The sequence below is a fragment of the Bos mutus genome, chromosome 2 (assembly GCF_027580195.1).
Source record: "Bos mutus isolate GX-2022 chromosome 2, NWIPB_WYAK_1.1, whole genome shotgun sequence".
NCBI lineage: Eukaryota > Metazoa > Chordata > Mammalia > Artiodactyla > Bovidae > Bos > Bos mutus.
This window is the reverse complement of record NC_091618.1, coordinates 50,855,225-50,873,047: the sequence shown is the minus strand read 5'-3', so window position 1 is coordinate 50,873,047 and position 17,823 is coordinate 50,855,225. Positions and strand designations below refer to the sequence as shown.

Below are 17,823 nucleotides of genomic sequence, written 5' to 3'. Positions count from 1 at the left end.
ACTTTCAGTACAAGGAAGGTTCTCTGGAGACTTAAATAAACTCCCGGAGAAGATGCTAATACAGTAGGAACTCAATATTATATTATGAATAATTGAACTGCAAGAGTAATGACTAACTGGGAACCACCTAGAATAATAAAAAATGCTAGGATCTGGAAATATGGAGAATCTGTCTAATAAGAAATTAATTGGCTTTCTCCCTCAGGCCAGTTTCTCAGGAACTTTTTTATAAATCTAAGAACGAAATCTCAGATGTTTAACAATCTTTCTAATCACAGTAAATAGTGTTTGTTGCTTTTGTAACCTTCACTGTGGGATTCTTGATGCCTTTCCAAAAAGGATAACCTAATTTTAACTGCCAACATTGCAGGAGAAATTGCATCACTCCTGTTACATACATCAGTAAGGAAATGGGACAGACAGAGGAAGGAACAGATTTTCAAGTTGGGGGGAAGGAGTAGAGCATATGACTAATGCCTGCATATCTCTGAAAAAGATACAGCATTTTCGCTGTTGAGTGAAAAGATAAGCTTGTGCATTGTATTAAAATCAAGCCCTTTGACTGAAACAGGATAGCCTAGAAATAGTTCAGAAGCACGGGATATTTGAAACTTGAAAATGGACTTTCAAAGACGCTATTTTTATAAACCAAATGTGCACAGGAAATTCTGTTATTCTACTTCTATTCCATAGCTTAAAGAGTTGTATTGTCCTAGCACAAAGATTTTCTTGGACTCAATCCCGGTCATGTTTACTTAAAAATCATGAAAATCTCACTAAATATATCTTATCCCAGATAGCATCTTCCTGACAGATGCCCCCTCCATCATTTTCCAAGGCTGAATGGTAACCCTTTTGTCCTCTCTCTGAGCCACTAACCTGCATTCTCAGGAAATGTAAATACAAAGTTTAAAATAATTTTATATTCTTATATTCAACTAGTGTCTACTTAAAATACAATTTTAAAATTTCCATGAAACCTACAAAGGTATACAACTTTATTTGTGATGCACACCTTAACCATTCAGCAGGCTTGTATCTGCTATCATTTGAGTGATTTCTAATTTCATTTCATAGCTAATAGTAGACTTTAATAAAATGATACAATGTTTCTGGAAGGATATTTTGCAGTATCCCGCAAATTAAATGTGCACATTCATTGCCTAGCAATTCAATGCCTAAAAAGTAATTTTTTAGAAATACTGATACAGATGCTCAAAAACATAAGTGTAAGAATATTTCTTGCAGTACTATTTGCAATACTAAATTTTGGCACCAACCCAAATAACCCTCAATAGACTAATGATTAAATAAATTATGGTACAAGTTTATTAATGAATATTACAAATAAGTTAAAAACAATACCAAGATTGATGGATGTCCAAGATGCACTGCAAAGTGGAAATAAAAGCAATTTACAGAATAATATATCTAGCAAGATACATTTTTTGGTTAAAAGTCTATTTTTGCATCTATATGTGTTCATGTGCATTATTACACATAATCCATCATTAATACTTCTTACCTTTGGTGGAGAAAGGGAAACAATCTGTATTATCTGTAATTTGTACAAAAAATACAATATTCTTGTAGCAGTTTTTAAATAAAATTTCTCTTTAAAAACTCTAGCTTTGAAAGTATTAATCATCCCCTCCTCTTACCTAATATTTCAAAGTATCATGTCACGTAACAATATATCTTTCAGGTAACAATAAAAAAATGTTTTCTACACACAGATATGAATATACTTTCACAGATGCTTTTAAATGAAACAAACTGGCACTCCACTCCAGTACTTTTGCCTGGAAAATCCCATGGATGGAGGAGTCTGGTGGGCTGCAGTCCATGGGGTCTCGAAGAGTCGGACATGACTGAACGACTTCACTTTCACTTCTCATTTTCATGCACTGGAGAAGGAAATGGCAGCCCACTCCAGTGTTCTTGCCTGGAGAGTCCCAGGGATGGGGAGCCTGGTGGGCTGCCGTTTATGGGGTCGCACAGAATCGGACACGACTGAAGTGACTTAGCAGCATTTGTATCTTAGCAAAAAAATATTTTCTTAATGGCAATACTTATTCATCAATATAATTTCCAATAGAAAACAAAATTGCCCAGATGAGTGAAAATATTGAATCAAAGGATGGTAACTGTTTATGAAATCACCAAATGGAGGGAGTACCAGTGACAAGTAGGCAGGCATCCCAAGGAGAGAAACTTGCTACAAAAACCTTAAATTACTAAAAGGAAATGGCAAGCTTTCATCAGAAATTCAATAATCAAGCCTCTATATAGTACCTGACCATTTAACAGACCTTGGATTTAATTTGGGAGGGGGTCGTTTGCAGGCAGCATATTTTTTATTTTATATTCAAAAGGAAACTTTATAACTAGTGTCCAACATGAGGATACAAGTAGAGGCTTTTAGCCATAAAAGTCACGCACAAAGCACCTGCCCAGCACAGGTCACTTCAGCTACTTCTGCTCAGTCTCCCTAAGAGATATTATGCTCCATAATGTTTCCCTGTCAATCATTTAATGGCTTTTTTCAGAATGAATAATGCAGCATATTGAATAATGCGTTTTTCATGGTACCAAATACAAATTACCAAAGTATACCTTTGACAGTGGCCTGGAACCCCCACCCCAACTCTAGAAAAAGCAAACTGTAATAGAGCAGACAAAATTTCTATGGCTGACAATATAGTTTGGGAGACCAAATAAGTACTTATGAGGGAAACTTAAATATTTGTAAACCATATAAAGTAAGAATTACCAACAAATAAGTCTCTTTGCCTTAGTGTTTTTCATTCTTTTGTCACTCTCCCAACTAATAACCAGCTTTAACTGTGCCAGTTTAGGCAGAATCACAGGCAAAGAGACAGCTAGTAAGTACAGAACAGCCACTGGCTACCAAAATGATGCTCAACTAAATGCATTTTCATTCTTTATTTGATAGTTGATGTAATGTGCAAGAAAATGTTTCATAAATATGTTTTGAGGAACATTATCATACTAACAAAGTAACAGATCACTAAAGGCTTCTGTTTTCCACACACACTGAGATTACATATAAACTACTTCTAAGGAAAGGTAGACTCTACTATTAAAAATTCATCTCATGAAGTTAAAAAGAGTTTCCGTAAGTGTAAACCTTCAAATCTTCAAGATTCCATAATTTTCTAGATGTGCTTTCCAAAAGACATTTATACTATGCAGCTCATTTCTGCAAATGTGACTTGATTACCAAGTCCTCAGCAACTTACGTGATTTATTTTAGGGGACTGACTCATTTCCCTAAAGCTTTACAGCTATCTCTTGTTAGTGAAAAAATTCTAAAGCTTAAAAGCTCTCAAGGAAATGAACCAAAACATTCTGGAAAATACATTCTTTGCAGGAAAGATAACAATGGCTATAAGACCAGAAGGTATAAGGAAGTAACAGGGAAGGAGAATGGCAAAAGGTAATAGGACTCAGATCTTTTCTAGTAAATTTAAAAAACAGGAACAGGTCTGTCTCCCATCTTAATATGTGTAACCAGATTGTAAGCCAGACACTTTTTTAAGTTTTCACAGGTCGTATATCAAGCATGTTGTCCTAATTCAGCACCATACTGTCAATATTTTCTATAGCATCTTGTCTTTCTTTTAAAATTATGTTACAACAATATAGTTTGGGCTTCATATTCACCTAAGAGTAATGTTTTAGGTAGGTGCCATTTGACTTTGATAATGTACAATAGAACCATTTACTGGCTGTGGCTGGCTAACCACGTTATATTAGGTTTTGGCCACATGCAATTAAGTTTTAGGGAAAGTTTTCTGTGTGCACCCATACAGTAAACAGCTCCCTTACAATTGAAGGATCTGCAGCAACTTGCAGCATCCACATTAGATAAACCTGATTTTTGAAATCTTTGTTGATAGGTGGGGAGGCACACGGTGCTAGAGTAGTCCTGTTCTATGAACTCCAATAGTCAAAAAACATAATTCTGCCTATGACTCTCCTTCACGAATGTTTACTTATCTGCACAAAGTGTTAGTCATGTTTCTTTCTGCCATCTCTGCTAGGATAATGTAGCAATAGAGAGTCTTCAAAATCTTTTCTTAAATCTCTCAGTAGTAGAAAATGATGTTCTCATTTCCCAGCACCCAGTAAACTTGGCTTAAGCAGGCAGGAAAGTTTGGAGGGTCTTTGGAGCCTCTTCTCTTTCCCACAGCACACCTTATCTGAGTCACGAGGATTCTGTTGATACCATCTTCAGTGTGCCCTATACACATTCTACTTCCGTCAGTTTCTCCACTATCAGCCCACACTCTCTGTCACCTTCACTGCTACCAGACTGTGACCTACAATTCATTCTCCACCCGCAGCTAAAGTGATCTAAGAAATCAAACTTGTTTCTTTGCTTCTTAAAATCCCTCACTGGTCTCCCCTATATTTGGAATAAAACCCAAACTCCTTATGCTGGCTTATAAAGTACTCTGTGATCCAACTTCTGTCTGTCTGACCCCCATCATGTCTCATGTCCCCCTTATCTACTCTGCTCCAGCCACACTGGCCCTCCTTCTGTTACTGAAACCTGCCAAGCTCATTCCTGTCTACGAATTATGCTACAACTATTCCCTCTGCCTATAAATTTCCTATCTCTGACATTGGCATGGCCTTTTCCTTCTTGTCATTCAGCTTATAAGTGTCACTTTTCAGAGAGGCTTTTTTTGACTCCCAGTATAAATCTACCCGATCATTCCTATCATATTACTCTGATTTTCTATTCGCATTGTGCTTACTCAATAATACTGATATTTTATTGCTCACTTATTTTCTGTCTTTCCTCTCTAAAATACAAGCTCCACAAAAAGAGATCCACTCTGTCTTATTCACTGCTCTATCCCAGGATGGAGAAGGATGCCTTGCACCAAGCAGGCGTACAATAAATACTTCATAATGAATGCTTACAAGGAGAGCTCAAAGAATACGAGCTTTCTGGTACAAAAATGTTACATTTCCAAAATGACTATATTGCATTTATGTGGCAGACAGTACTTTCAAACACTTCCACAGTCATTTGTTTAATCCTCCCAACAAACTTTTAGAAGTTCACCATGATTCTTCCTTTCCCTAACACAGACAGAAGATGCTAAGTGATTTAAACCAGGTCATAGAGTCAGGCAGTACAGTGCTGCGACTAAAACCTAATTGCTGGAGTCCTTGCTCAGTGCTCTTCTTACTAAGCCTAAGCTACCACCTGAAAGCATATACTGAACTGGAGCCTTCTGCCATCATGTGCTCTGTGCATGCACTGCACTTAGAAGATTATACTGAAGTTATTTGTTCACATCTCCTCTCCCACATGCTATATGTTCCTATAAAACAAAGCTGATGTTTTATTCATCTGTTTATTCCCAGAGCCTAGCACACTGCTTGGCATATGGTAAGCATTTAAATGCTTGTTGAATTTAAATCAGAGCCAAGTGCTCTTCTCTGTGCAAACCAGACAGGTTATTCTCTATCTCAATACTGAAGGTTTCACTCTGAATACAGAAAAACCCTTTAATGGTTCTTTTGAAAAGCCTCAAAGTTCACATCATCCATCACCTTCTGAGTTCTCTCACTGACAACTCATGTACCACAGTTGTAGGGTTAAAAGTGAAAGTTGCTCAGTTGTGTTGACTCTTTGTGACCACGTGGACTGTAGCCCGCCAGGCTCCTCTGTCTACGGGATTCTTCCAGGCATGAACACTGGAGTGGGTAGTCATTCCCTTCTCCAGGGGATCTTCCCGACCCAGGGATTGAACCTGGGTCTCCTGTATTGCAGGCAGATTCTTTACTGCCTGAGCCACTAGAGAAGTCCAAGATGAAGGGCTTAAATGAGTCCAAATGAGTTCTTCCAAATCAGTATTCCAATTCACTTTCTATTTCTTAATGTGAACAAAGAGCATATAGAAAATCTAGGATTTATTTAATCTGAAGTCAGAGGCTAGTGACATAAACAATATTTTTGTCCATGCTCTAAATGTGAGAAAAAAAAATGGTCATAATGATTTAATAAGAAGAACACTGAATGGGATATAAAGAATTACAGGTTTCAATCTGAGGCAATGACTCTTAACAGCTATGTGGATATTGCAGGATATTTACATCAGTTTCTCAGTTTCCTCATCTATAGTTTACAAATTTTCTATTATCTTTAGGGCCCTTTTGGTTCTAAAGGCTTCCCAGGTGTCAATGATAAAGAATCCATCTGCTAATGCAGGAGATGCAGGAGACTAGAGTTCGATCTCTGGGTTCAGAAGATCCCCTGGAGAAGGAAATGGCAATCCGCTCTAGTATTCTTGCCTGAAGAGTTCTATGGACAGAGGAGCCTGGCGGGCTACAGTCTATGCAGTCACAAAGAGTCAGTCAGGACTGAGCACAGATGCCCCCTCCCTGGTTCTACAGAATCTGTTATTCTGTAAGCAGTCCTGATTATCGTGTAGTGTCCTCAGTATCTTATCCACATCCCCAGAGTCTCTGAACTCAAAACAGCTAGATGCTATAATTAGAGTCAAAAGTACTATAATTAAATTTGACTGTGGAGGTAATAGTCAAATATATATAAATCAATAAAAAATGACTGACTGACTAGGTGGATGGAAGGGGTTCCTCATCTTCCACTGGACTTTCTCTCAAGATGCAAAACCTTTTGAATAGCAAAATGTAAATTCCACTTGATTATTTCAAAATGCTGAGGAACCAAAAGAAACATTCCCTCTTAGCACTAAACATTTACTATCAAAGCTTAACTCAAGAGGACTACAAAGTCTTATGAAGAGATTAAAATCCAGGGAGTGTTGGACTCATTTTAACTGAGCTAATCAATAAAATGGGCTCTTATCTTAGTCTTTTATCTCCAATTAGCTCATGGGGCCTACCTATCTCACACAGCGTTGATCACTGATATGCCACCAGTAATGCCAAAAAGAACAGGCAGAAGAATACAACTGGTGGTGTATTGGAGCTGGTTGCTCATAGTTTCTGAAATTTGGAAAGCTGGTTGTTATATAGCTTGAAATTGGCCATGGTTGAAGTCTTTATATGATAGAAATCTATAAACACTACAAATCAGAGGATATTTTTTAGAGAGCCAGGTAATACGCTAATGCAAAGCAATTAGCTGAGCAACTAGCTGGGCTCACTCAAGATTGAGATGCTATATTTCCTAATTCTAGAATTAGGAAAGACTTGGGCTTCCCTGGTGGCTCAGAGGTTAAAGCGTCTGCCTCCAATGCAGGAGACCTGGGTTCGATCCCTGGGTCAGGAAGATCCCCTGGAGAAAGAAATGGCAACCCACTCCAGTATTCTTGCCTGGAGAATCCCCTGGGCGGAAGAGCCTGGTGGGCTACAGTCCATGGGGTCGCAAAGAGTGGGACATGACTGAGCGACTTCACTTTCACTTGCACTTTCCAGGCAAAACAGACAACACAAACCAACAGAAAACAGACAGAAGATCTGATTTCTAGCCCTGTATTTCCACTGATTGGCCATGATAACTAGAGTGAGTCTATGAACCTCTGTTTTGTTGACTAAAATGCAAAAGAAGTGGAACAAAGATCCCTTTAGAATCTAAAAGTTAGGATTTTAAGGTTCTCTATCTAGGTCATACCTACCCCAACTCCTGAGGTCTTCTTACAGGAAATGCTCCATGAAACAAAACCTGGATAGCACCAAGACAGTGCTCAATCTTCCCTCCATTGTGAGAGCACTACTTCAGTCTGATGCATTGGGCCAATCAACCATGCTCAAACCTGGCCAGTTTATAAATTCCCAGGATCTCTTAACTAATGAGCTGCATCCAAAAAAAAAAAAAAAAATTCCAGAAAGCCTCCTGCGCTGATTTAAGGATTTCCTTCAGATTTAAGCTAAAGGCTCAGAAAGGACTCCTGGCCATTTTGTCAAGCATCTGCTACTTCTATATCCTGTTGCCGCGGCGAAGTTAAATAAGGAGCCCTCTGGCAAGCGGGCAGGAATGAAAAGTATCATGCTGCTAGAATACGATGTAGAAGAAGCACATAATACCAGAGCTAATATCCTAATACAAGAGCTTCTGCCTTGAACCTAAGCCACCATCCCGAGCCCAACATACAATAAATCCCTTAAAGGCAAAGACTATTATCCACAAAATCTGGTATGAGAACCATGAAAGATCTGCTACAGTGAATTCCCTGTCTTGGCAGAATTTGAGGTTAATTAATCTGAGGTTGGAATATAGGCAACAAATAACATTTAGTTAAACATTTCTCCCAGAGCAGCAAAGGACTCCTCAAAATAGCTGCTCCCTCTTGAGAAGCCAGCACAGATTTATCCCACAATGTAGGATGGCAGTGTTATCCTGCATGATTGGATCATGAAAAGATATAAATACTCTTGTTGCTCTTCCAAGTGTTCTCATTTCTGTATGCAAGGATTTGTAAATATCATCATCATTCTACTGTCTCACTCTTCAAAATAAAAATACACATAACACATTTGGGGGGAAATATTTAATTGGTAAATAGCAACAGTACAGTTTGGACATAGTCCTGAAAGTGATAAGAAATATATCATCCAAGAGGACCAATTTGTCAGTGTATATATTGACAGCCAAAAAATTTTTTTAACATTCAGGCACAGAGAACAGAACTTAAAAATAGAGATTGGCTTAAATTTAGATTGGATTCTAGAAAATGATCATATATATCCAATCTAACTCATAGAAATAGATTTTTGAGAAATTATGGGAAAAGGCAGGGAATTATTCAATATATAAGTCCATCTGCTGTGTTTAGGTCCAGATAAGTACCTAAGCCATTGAAAACAATTTATAAAGTTTCCTAGGAATACAGGAGTCAAAAAATCTTGGAAATCCAGTCCACCACTAAAAGTATTCTCTAAATCAACAATACTCTGAATCTGAATTCTAGAAAAACACCTCAGGTGCAATACATCACTGAATTCAATTGTATGTCAAATTGAAATACAATCTATAGGACACAGAATCCTCAGTTTTTCCTTTTAAAATGATCATTGATTCAACAAACTCATATTGAATTTGAATTTGGTACTGGAACTAGGGATCCAAACGTGATTAAGGCATGGCCAGTCTGTGACCTCATAGAATAGAGCAGAAGGCACAGACCCACCAATGGTAAAGATACAGGATGCTGAGAGCTGTGATAACAACAGCCCATCCAGATAAATACAGACTCTGGAGCTTCAAACGCCATACAAGGCAATAGCTCAGCTGGAGGCAGCAGCATCTTGACCAGACTCTGTGGTGAATTCAAATAGTGTTCTTTCTTTTAAGTGGGTGCTACCATTTCTAAAATAACTTTTTTTCTGGCCAGAAGAAGAAGAAAAAAAAACTACAAAGCAGTGGAAGTTTAAAAAAAGCAATTCGGGTTCAATACTAAGGCTTGTGGAAAGGAGGACAGCCCTTTACATTACACAGGGTGCCAAAGTCCAGGCATCTAGGGGACCTTACATAAAAGGAGACACACCAAAGGATGCCCAGACTCAGGATATGATGGTGCTGGGGTGGGATAGGAGAGGGACGTTGTTGAAGTAGAAAGAGAGAGAAAGGGCAGCCTGAGAAGGCCTTAAAGCTCTTGAGAAAGCATTTTTATTTTTTTATTTTTTATTTTTTTTGAGAAAGCATTTTTAATTCAAAACTCACATGTTTGATCAGAATTACATTGGAAGAAGATCATGTTTTTCACTTTAAGAATTCTTGCTTAGTTACATTCCCAGCATTTAAGCAAATACCTATTGTATTCATTTCCTAGGGTCATTATAACGAAGTACCACAAATTGGATATTCTCAACAGAAATGTATTGTCTCACAGTTCTGGAGGCCGAAAGTCCAAAATCAAGGTGCTAACAGACTTCTGAGCACTGTGAGGGCAGGATCTGCCCCAGGCCTCTCACCTTGGCTTGTAGATGACTGTCTTCATATGTATATAGCATTCCCCCTGAATGGCATGTCTTTATCCAAATTTCCCCTTTTCACAAGGACAACAGTCATATTATTTTAAGGTCAATCCTAATGATCTTATTTCTAACTTGATTACCTCTGTGAAGACCTGCTCTGTAAATAAAGTCATATTCTGAAGTACTACAGTTAGGACCTCAGCATATAAATTTTCAGGAGACACAATTCAACCCATAACATCTATATTATAAAAGACATGGTCCCTGCCCACAAAGAGTTTATAAGCTAATTGTGAAGTCAGGAATGAGTCACATGAGACAATTCAAGAAAAGACATTCAGAGGATGTAATCGAATTATAAGCTCTGTGTTTTGGGCAAAAGTCTCTAGGGTAGTGGTTCCTAAACATACATGAGCATTGGCGTCTTCATAATTATTGCCACATCTTGGTAGCACTATTTACTTGGTGCTTTTTAATCTTTACTTAGGTAAAATACCTAAGTAAGTGTATCACAGTCCATTAATGAAAAAGCAGTATCCTTGCTAAAAATAGCAAGGCAAACTTAAAAGTAAACACACCATTATTAAAATTTTTAAAACAGTCCATAAACTATATGAAATCCTCTCACCTTATTTGTTAACACAGCAGTAAAGGCTAGTACACTGGAGAGAGCTCTTTGAATTGGGAAATCATAAGACAATTTTAATCAAATTTGTTACCATCAATCTAACCTTGGATAAGCAACTTAACCTACTGTGTTTCCTCATCTAGTTTCCACCATCAGGTGGCACAGTTAAAATTAAGTGGTTGGTTGCCATAACAATTATAGGAAACGTGCCTGAAAGAACTCTCTAAATATAAAAGCACTCTGAGCGCCGAAGAATTGATGCTTTTGAACTGTGGTGTTGGAGAAGACTCTTGAGAGTTCCTTGGACTGAAAGGAGATCCAACCAGTCCATTCTGAAGGAGATCAGCCCTGGGTGTTCTTTGGAAGGAATGATGCTAAAGCTGAAACTCCAGTACTTTGGCCACCTCATGCGAAGAGTTGACTCACTGGAAAAGACCCTGATGCTGGGAGGGATTGGGGGCAGGAGGAGAAGGGGACGAGAGAGGATGAGATGGCTGGATGGCATCACTGACTCAATGGACACGAGTCTCAGTGAACTCCGGGAGTTGGTGATGGCCAGGGAGGCCTGGCATGCTGAGATTCATGGGGTCGCAAAGAGTCGGACATGACTGAGCGACTGAGCTGATCTGAATGCTCGGCAAAAATAAACCTATATTTATTAAATGTTTGGTGGTACTACAGAACATGGATTGGACTAGATGTCAGATTGTGCAGATTACTTATGCAGCTAATAATAAAGGCCTAAACAAAATGAGAAGGAAGAGGTGACAGTATAGGACTTCCCTGGTGGTCCAGTGGTTAAGATTCTGTGCTTCCAATGCAAAGGGATGCAGGTTTGATCCCTGGTTAGAGAACTAAGATTCCACAATGCCCTGTGATGTGGTTAAAAAAAAAAAAAAAAAAAGAGGTGACAATGCCAGAAATCATTACTAAATTAAAACTAAAAAATATATATAGCATTTCCACTAACAAAAATAGGAAAAAGAAGAACTTGTGTGGCATGTCAGTCAAATTGTTTTGAACAAGCTGAGTGTGAGAAATGAGTAAGATATTCAGAGAGAAGTAATCTTGGGAGTTTTAAACAGAGGTTGGGACTTAACTAGTGGTGTGCTGGCAAACTAGCTCTGGGTAAGTGGGAGGAAGCTCTAATTTCAAATATTTGCCCCTTCCTGTGATGTAACTGCTCTCATCACAGCTGCCTTCATGCTAACTACAGGAGGACCTGGGAAGAGATGTGCAGAACTGGCTCTCATGAGCCAGGAAGTGATGGCTCCAGGCACCCTTGATGGAAATGAAGCTTTCTGCTTTGACTGGGAGTGAATGACACCATTCAAGGACAGATATATTAAAAAGAAGAGACTTCATAATAAAGCCTAAAGAATATTTAGAGGACAAGAGGGAAAAAGGAGTTTCAGTAAAGAGGAAAAGAAGAATTGCCAGAAAACTGGAGGAGCTGGAACAGCTTCACAGCCAATGAAGAAGCAGCTTCGAAAACTGGGGGCAGTAGACAGCCCGTAAGGCAGCAGCTGAGGACTGACAAACAGCTCAGTCCTGACTTCTAAGCATTATCACTGACTTGCAAGTGCACAATTCTGGCAAAGAAGAGGGAGAGAGAGACCATTGTAACCTCTTAAAAATAAGAATTCTCGCAAACAAGAGGGGGAGAGAGACTATTGTAACCTCTTAAACATAAGAATTCTCCACATATGTCATTATTTCTTCCTATCCCTTTCTTCATAGAGACATTAAAGAAATTTTGTTGAAATATTTCAGCTCATGGACACTTTTGGGTGTTGGTCACATCTGCCTTTAGAAAACTAGTTACAATTTAGAGAAAGATGTGGAAGTTATAAATTCATTGCAAAAGACTTTAATAGGAGCTATGTATATGTGAAGAACTGACTCATTGGAAAAGACCCTGATGCTGGGAAAGATTGAAGGTGGAAGGAGAAGGGGACGCCAAGGATGAGATGGTTAGATGGCACCACCGACTCAACAGATATGAATTTGGGTAAACTCCGGGAGTTGGTGATGGACAGGGAGGCCTGGCATGCTGCAGTCCACGGGGTCACAAAGAGTTGGACACAACTGAGCGACTGAACTGAACTGATATATGTGCTTCGTCGCTCAGTCATGTCCAACTCTTTTGGACCCCCATGAACTGTAGTCCACCAGGCTCTGCTGTCCATGGGGATTCTCCAGGCAAGAAAAGTGGAGTGGGTTGCCATTTCCTCCTCCAGAGGATCTGCCCAACCCAGGGATCGAACTCAGGTCTCCTGCATTGCAGGCAGATTCTATACTGTCTGAGCCACCAGGGAAGCCACCTAATAGGAGCTAAACAGTCATATTAGACCATCTCAGCCTTTCTTATGTTCAGAGCTTATAAACACACTCAGCCCCATGGATTTATTATCCCAAAGAATGGGGTGCTCTACTGCAAAAGAGCTGCAAGAAATGATAGTAATATTTAATAAGAGAAGTCAACTGAAACACTGACAGTTAAAAAGAAACTCATTCACTGAAGTTGCTCAAAGTGACAATAATTATGAGGGGAGGGGTATTTTAGACAGTGCTATAAAAACTAGTAAAAAACAGTTTATAAAATAAATTTCTATGAGCCTCCATTAAAGGAGCTAACTCAGGATACTCTACAGAATCTTCAAAGATGAATGGATGTTCAAAAGAGGCACAGCAAATACCCGTTTAGCATGTTCCAGTATAACCAACAAATTTACTCAAGACAAAGCAGAGAGACTGAGAAAGAGAACCATCTAAGCAGGGTAGGAATCATTCCAGACAACAGAGCACATGCTCCTTGGGGAGCATAAACTGTGCAGTTCTTCTAAGCATCCCACCAGGCTGAGTGGAATTTTAGTTTAAAAAGATAGTATATACATAAACAGCCCCGTTGGAGTAGAGAATGACACAGAGAAAAGGCTAATAGAGTTTTGCCAAGACAATGCATTGGTCATAGCAAACACCCTCTTCCAACAACACAAGAGAAGACTCTACACATGGACATCACCAGTCGGTCAATACCAAAATCAGATTGATTACACTCTTTGCAGCCAAAGACGGAGAAGCTGGATATAGTCAGCAAAAACAAGATCAGGAGCTAACTGTGGCTCGGATCATGAATTCCTTATTGCCAAATTCAGACTTAAATTGAAGAAAGTAGAGAAAACCACTAGACCACTCACTCAGGTATGACCTAAACCAAACCCCTTACAATTATACAGTGGAAGTGACAAATAGATTCAAGGGATTAGATCTGATAGACAGAGTCCTGAAGAACTATGGACAGAGGTTTGTGACATTGTACAAGAGACAGGTATCAAGACCATCCCCAAGAAAAAGAAATGCAAAAGGGCAAAATGGATGTCTGACAAAGCCTTACAAATAGCTGTGAAAAGAGAAGTGAAAGGCAAAGGAGAAAAGGAAAAATTTACCCATTTGAATGGAGAGTTCCCAAGAATAACAAGGAGAGATGACAAAACCTTCTTCAGTGATCAATGCAAAGAAATAGAGGAGAACAATAGAATGGGAAAGACTAGAGGTCTCTTCAAGAAAATTAGAAATACCAAGGGAACATTCCATGCAAAGATGGGCACAATAAAGGACAGAAATGGTATTCACCTAACAGAAATAGAAGATATTAAGAGGTGGCAAGAATACACAGAAGAACTATACAAAAAAGATATTCATGACCCAGATAATCACGATGGTTTGATCACTCACTTAGAGCCAGACATCCTGGAAGCAAAGTCTAGTGGGCCTTAGGAAGAATCACTAGGAACAAAGCTAGTGGAGGGGATGGGATTCCAGCTGAGCTATTACAAATCCTAAAAGATGATGCTGTGAAAGTGCTGCACTCAATATGCCAGCAAATCTGGAAAACTCAGCAGTGGCCTCAGGACTAGAAAAGATCAATTTTCAATTCCAATCCCAAAGAAAGGCAATGCCAAAGAATGCTCAAACTACCACACAATTGCACTCATCTGACACGCCAGTAAAGCAATGTTCAAAATTCTCCAAGCCAGGCTTCAGCAATATGTGAACCGTGAACTTCCAGATGTTCAAGCTGGTTTTAGAAAAGGCAGAGGAATCAGAGATCAAATTGCCAACATCTGTTGGATCATCGATAAAGCAAGAGAGTTCCAGAAAAATGTCTACTTCTCCTTTATTAACTACTCCAAAGCCTTTGACTGTGTGGGTCCCAACAAACTGTGGAAAATTCAAGAGATGGGAATATCAGACCACCTGACCTGCCTCTTGAGAAATCTATCTGCAGGTCAAGAAGCAACAGTTAGAACTGGACATGGAACAACAGACTGGAAAAATCGCTAAAGGAGTACATCAAGGCTGTTTTTTGTCACCCTGCTTATTTAACTTATATGCAGAGTACATCATGAGAAATGCTGGACTGGAGGAAGCACAAGCTGGATTCAAGATTGCCGGGAGAAATATCAATAACCTCAGATATGCAGATGACAACACACTTATGGCAGAAAGGGAAGAAAAATTAAACAGCCTCTTGATGAAAATGAAAGAGGAGAGTGAAAAAGTTGGCTTAAAGCTCAACATTCAGAAAACGAAGATCATGGCATCTGGTCCCATCACTTCATGGCAAATAGAAGGGGAAACAGTGGAAACAGTGACAGACTTTACTGTTTTGGGCTACAAAATCACTGCATATGGTGACTGCAGCCATGAAATTAAGACACTTGCTCCTTGGAAGAAAAGCTATCACTAAACTAGACAGCATATTAAAAAGCAATGACAATACTTTGCCAACAAAGGTCCATCTAGTCAAAGCTATGACTTTTCCAGTAGTCATGTATGGATGTGAGAGTTGGACTATAAAGAAAGCTGAGCGCCGAAGAATTGATGCTTTTGAACTGTGATGTTGGAGAAGACTCTTGCGAGTCCCTTGGACTGCAAGATCCAACAAATCTATCCTAAAGGAAATCAGTCCTTAATATTCATTGGAAGAACTGATACTGAAGCGAAACTCCAATACTTTGGCCATCTGATGCAAAGAACTGACTCATTTGAAAAGACCCTGATGCTGGGAAAGATTGAAGGTAGGAGAAGAAGGGGATAACAGAGGATGAGATGGTTGGATTGCATCACCAACTCAATGGACAGGAGTTTGAGGAAACTCCAAGAGTAGGTGATAGACAGGGATTCCTGGCGTGCTGCAGTCCATGTGGTTGCAAAGAGTCGGACATGACTGAGTGACTGAACTGAAGTGAACTGAAACACAAGCGAACTTCTTTTCTGACACTCAAGATAAAATGGGAGTTTGTTCCAATGTTGGAAGTAAAGCTACCAGCACTCAATACTTTTTTAAGTCTCATTGCCTTCCTAAGGGTTTTTTCAAGATTGATCTTGACTATACTCAAAAATCACCTGTAGGATTTGAATTTATAACCTAACTATCTTTAAAATGCAACTCCACTGTGGAGGAGATTCCACAGACCCTATTTTTTCTGACTATATCACTAAGTAACCATGAGTGCTGAGTGCTGAGTGCTAGGTCCCTTCAGTCGTGTCTGACTCTTTGCAACCCTATGGACTGTAGCCTTTCAGGCTTCTCTGTCCATGGGATTCTCCAAGAAAGAATACTGAAGTGGGTTGCCATGCCCTCCTCCATGAACCTTCCCGACCCAGGGATCGAACCCATGTCTCATACGTCTCCTGCACTGGCAGGCAGATTCTTTACCACTAGCGCCACCTGGGAAGCCATATATATAACATAACATATATAACCTTTATATATAAACTTGTCAATATGCTATATAACATATAAACATATAAACAAGAGTAACCATGAGTATGTTACTTAATCCATCTGAGCCCTTCGCTTCTCATTTATGAAATGAGACCAGTGAAGTAAATGATCACTCATTTCCTTTGTAAATCTAAAATCTCTATGACTATAACTGTACATAATACTATATATTGTCACCCTGCTTATTTAACTTATATGCAGAGTACATCATGCGAAATGTCAGGCTAGATGAAGCACAAGCTGGCATCAAGATTGGCAGAAGAAATATCAATAAACTCAGATATGCAGATGACACCACCATTATGGCAGAAAGAGAAGAAGAACTAAAGAGCCTCTTGATGAAAGTGAAAGAGGAGAGTGAAAAAGTTGGCTTAAAGCTCAACATTAAGAAAACGAAGATCATGGCATCTGGTCGCATCACTTCATGGAAAATAGATGGGAAAACAATGGAAACAGTGACAGACTTTATTTTGGGGGCTCCAAAATCACTGCAGATGGTGACCGCAGCCATGAAATTAAAAGATGCTTGCTCCTTGGAAGAAAAGTTATGACCAACCTAGACAACATATTAAAAAGCAGAGACATTACTTTGTCAACAAAGGTCTGTCTAGTCAAAGCTATGGTTTTTCCAGTAGTCATGTTTGGTTGTAAGAGTTGGACTATAAAGAAAGCCGACCAGCAAAGAATTGATGCTTTTGAACTATGGTCTTGGAGAAGATTCTTGAGAGTTCCTTGGACTATAAGGAGATCAAACCAGTCCATCCTAAAGGAAATCAGTCCTGAATATTCATTGGAAGGACCGCTGTTGAAGCTGAAACTCCAGTACTTTGGCCACCTGATGCAAAAAACTGACTCATTTGAAAAGACCCTGATGCTGGGAAAGATTGAAGGCAGGAGGAGAAAGGGAAGACAGAGGATGAGATGGTTGGATGGCATCAAACAACTTGATGGACATGAGTTTGAGTAAGCTCCGGGAGTTGGTGATGGACAGGGAAGCCTGGCATGCTGCAGTCCATGGAACTGCAAAGAGTTGGACACAACTGAGCAACTGAACTGAACTGAACTAATGACTGTAACTTTCAAAATAAATTTCAATAGATGAATAATATATTTTAATGATTCCCAATGACAAAAAAAAAAAAAAACAGTACTTCACTACCACTTTGGGCTTTCCCAGTTGTTCAGCAGTGAAAAATCTGCCTGCTGTGTAGGAGACACAGGAGACATGGGTTCAATCCCTCAGTCAGGAATATCACCTGGAGGAAAAAATGGCAACCTGCTCCAGTATTCTTGCCTGGAAAATCCCATCAATAGAGGAGTTTGGGGAGCTACAGGCCATGGGGTCACAAAGAGACACAACTGAGCATGACGAGTAAGTGAGTGTCAACTTCACTTCAGTACTAGCATTCAGTTTTCTTAAATAAGTAACAAGGTTTCCTTACATTTGAATTAAACT

At 39.2% G+C, this 17,823-nt stretch overlaps 1 protein-coding gene and 1 non-coding gene across 2 annotated transcripts in view; one reads left to right on the top strand and one right to left on the bottom strand.

Moving 5' to 3' along the window:
• HECW2 (HECT, C2 and WW domain containing E3 ubiquitin protein ligase 2) overlaps positions 1-17,823 on the bottom strand; it is a 432,558-nt gene that overhangs the window by 216,889 nt on the left and 197,846 nt on the right. The window lies entirely within an intron of this gene.
• On the top strand, positions 7,229-7,301 carry TRNAW-CCA (transfer RNA tryptophan (anticodon CCA)). Its single transcript has one exon. It is a non-coding gene; the product is annotated as a tRNA-Trp (tRNA).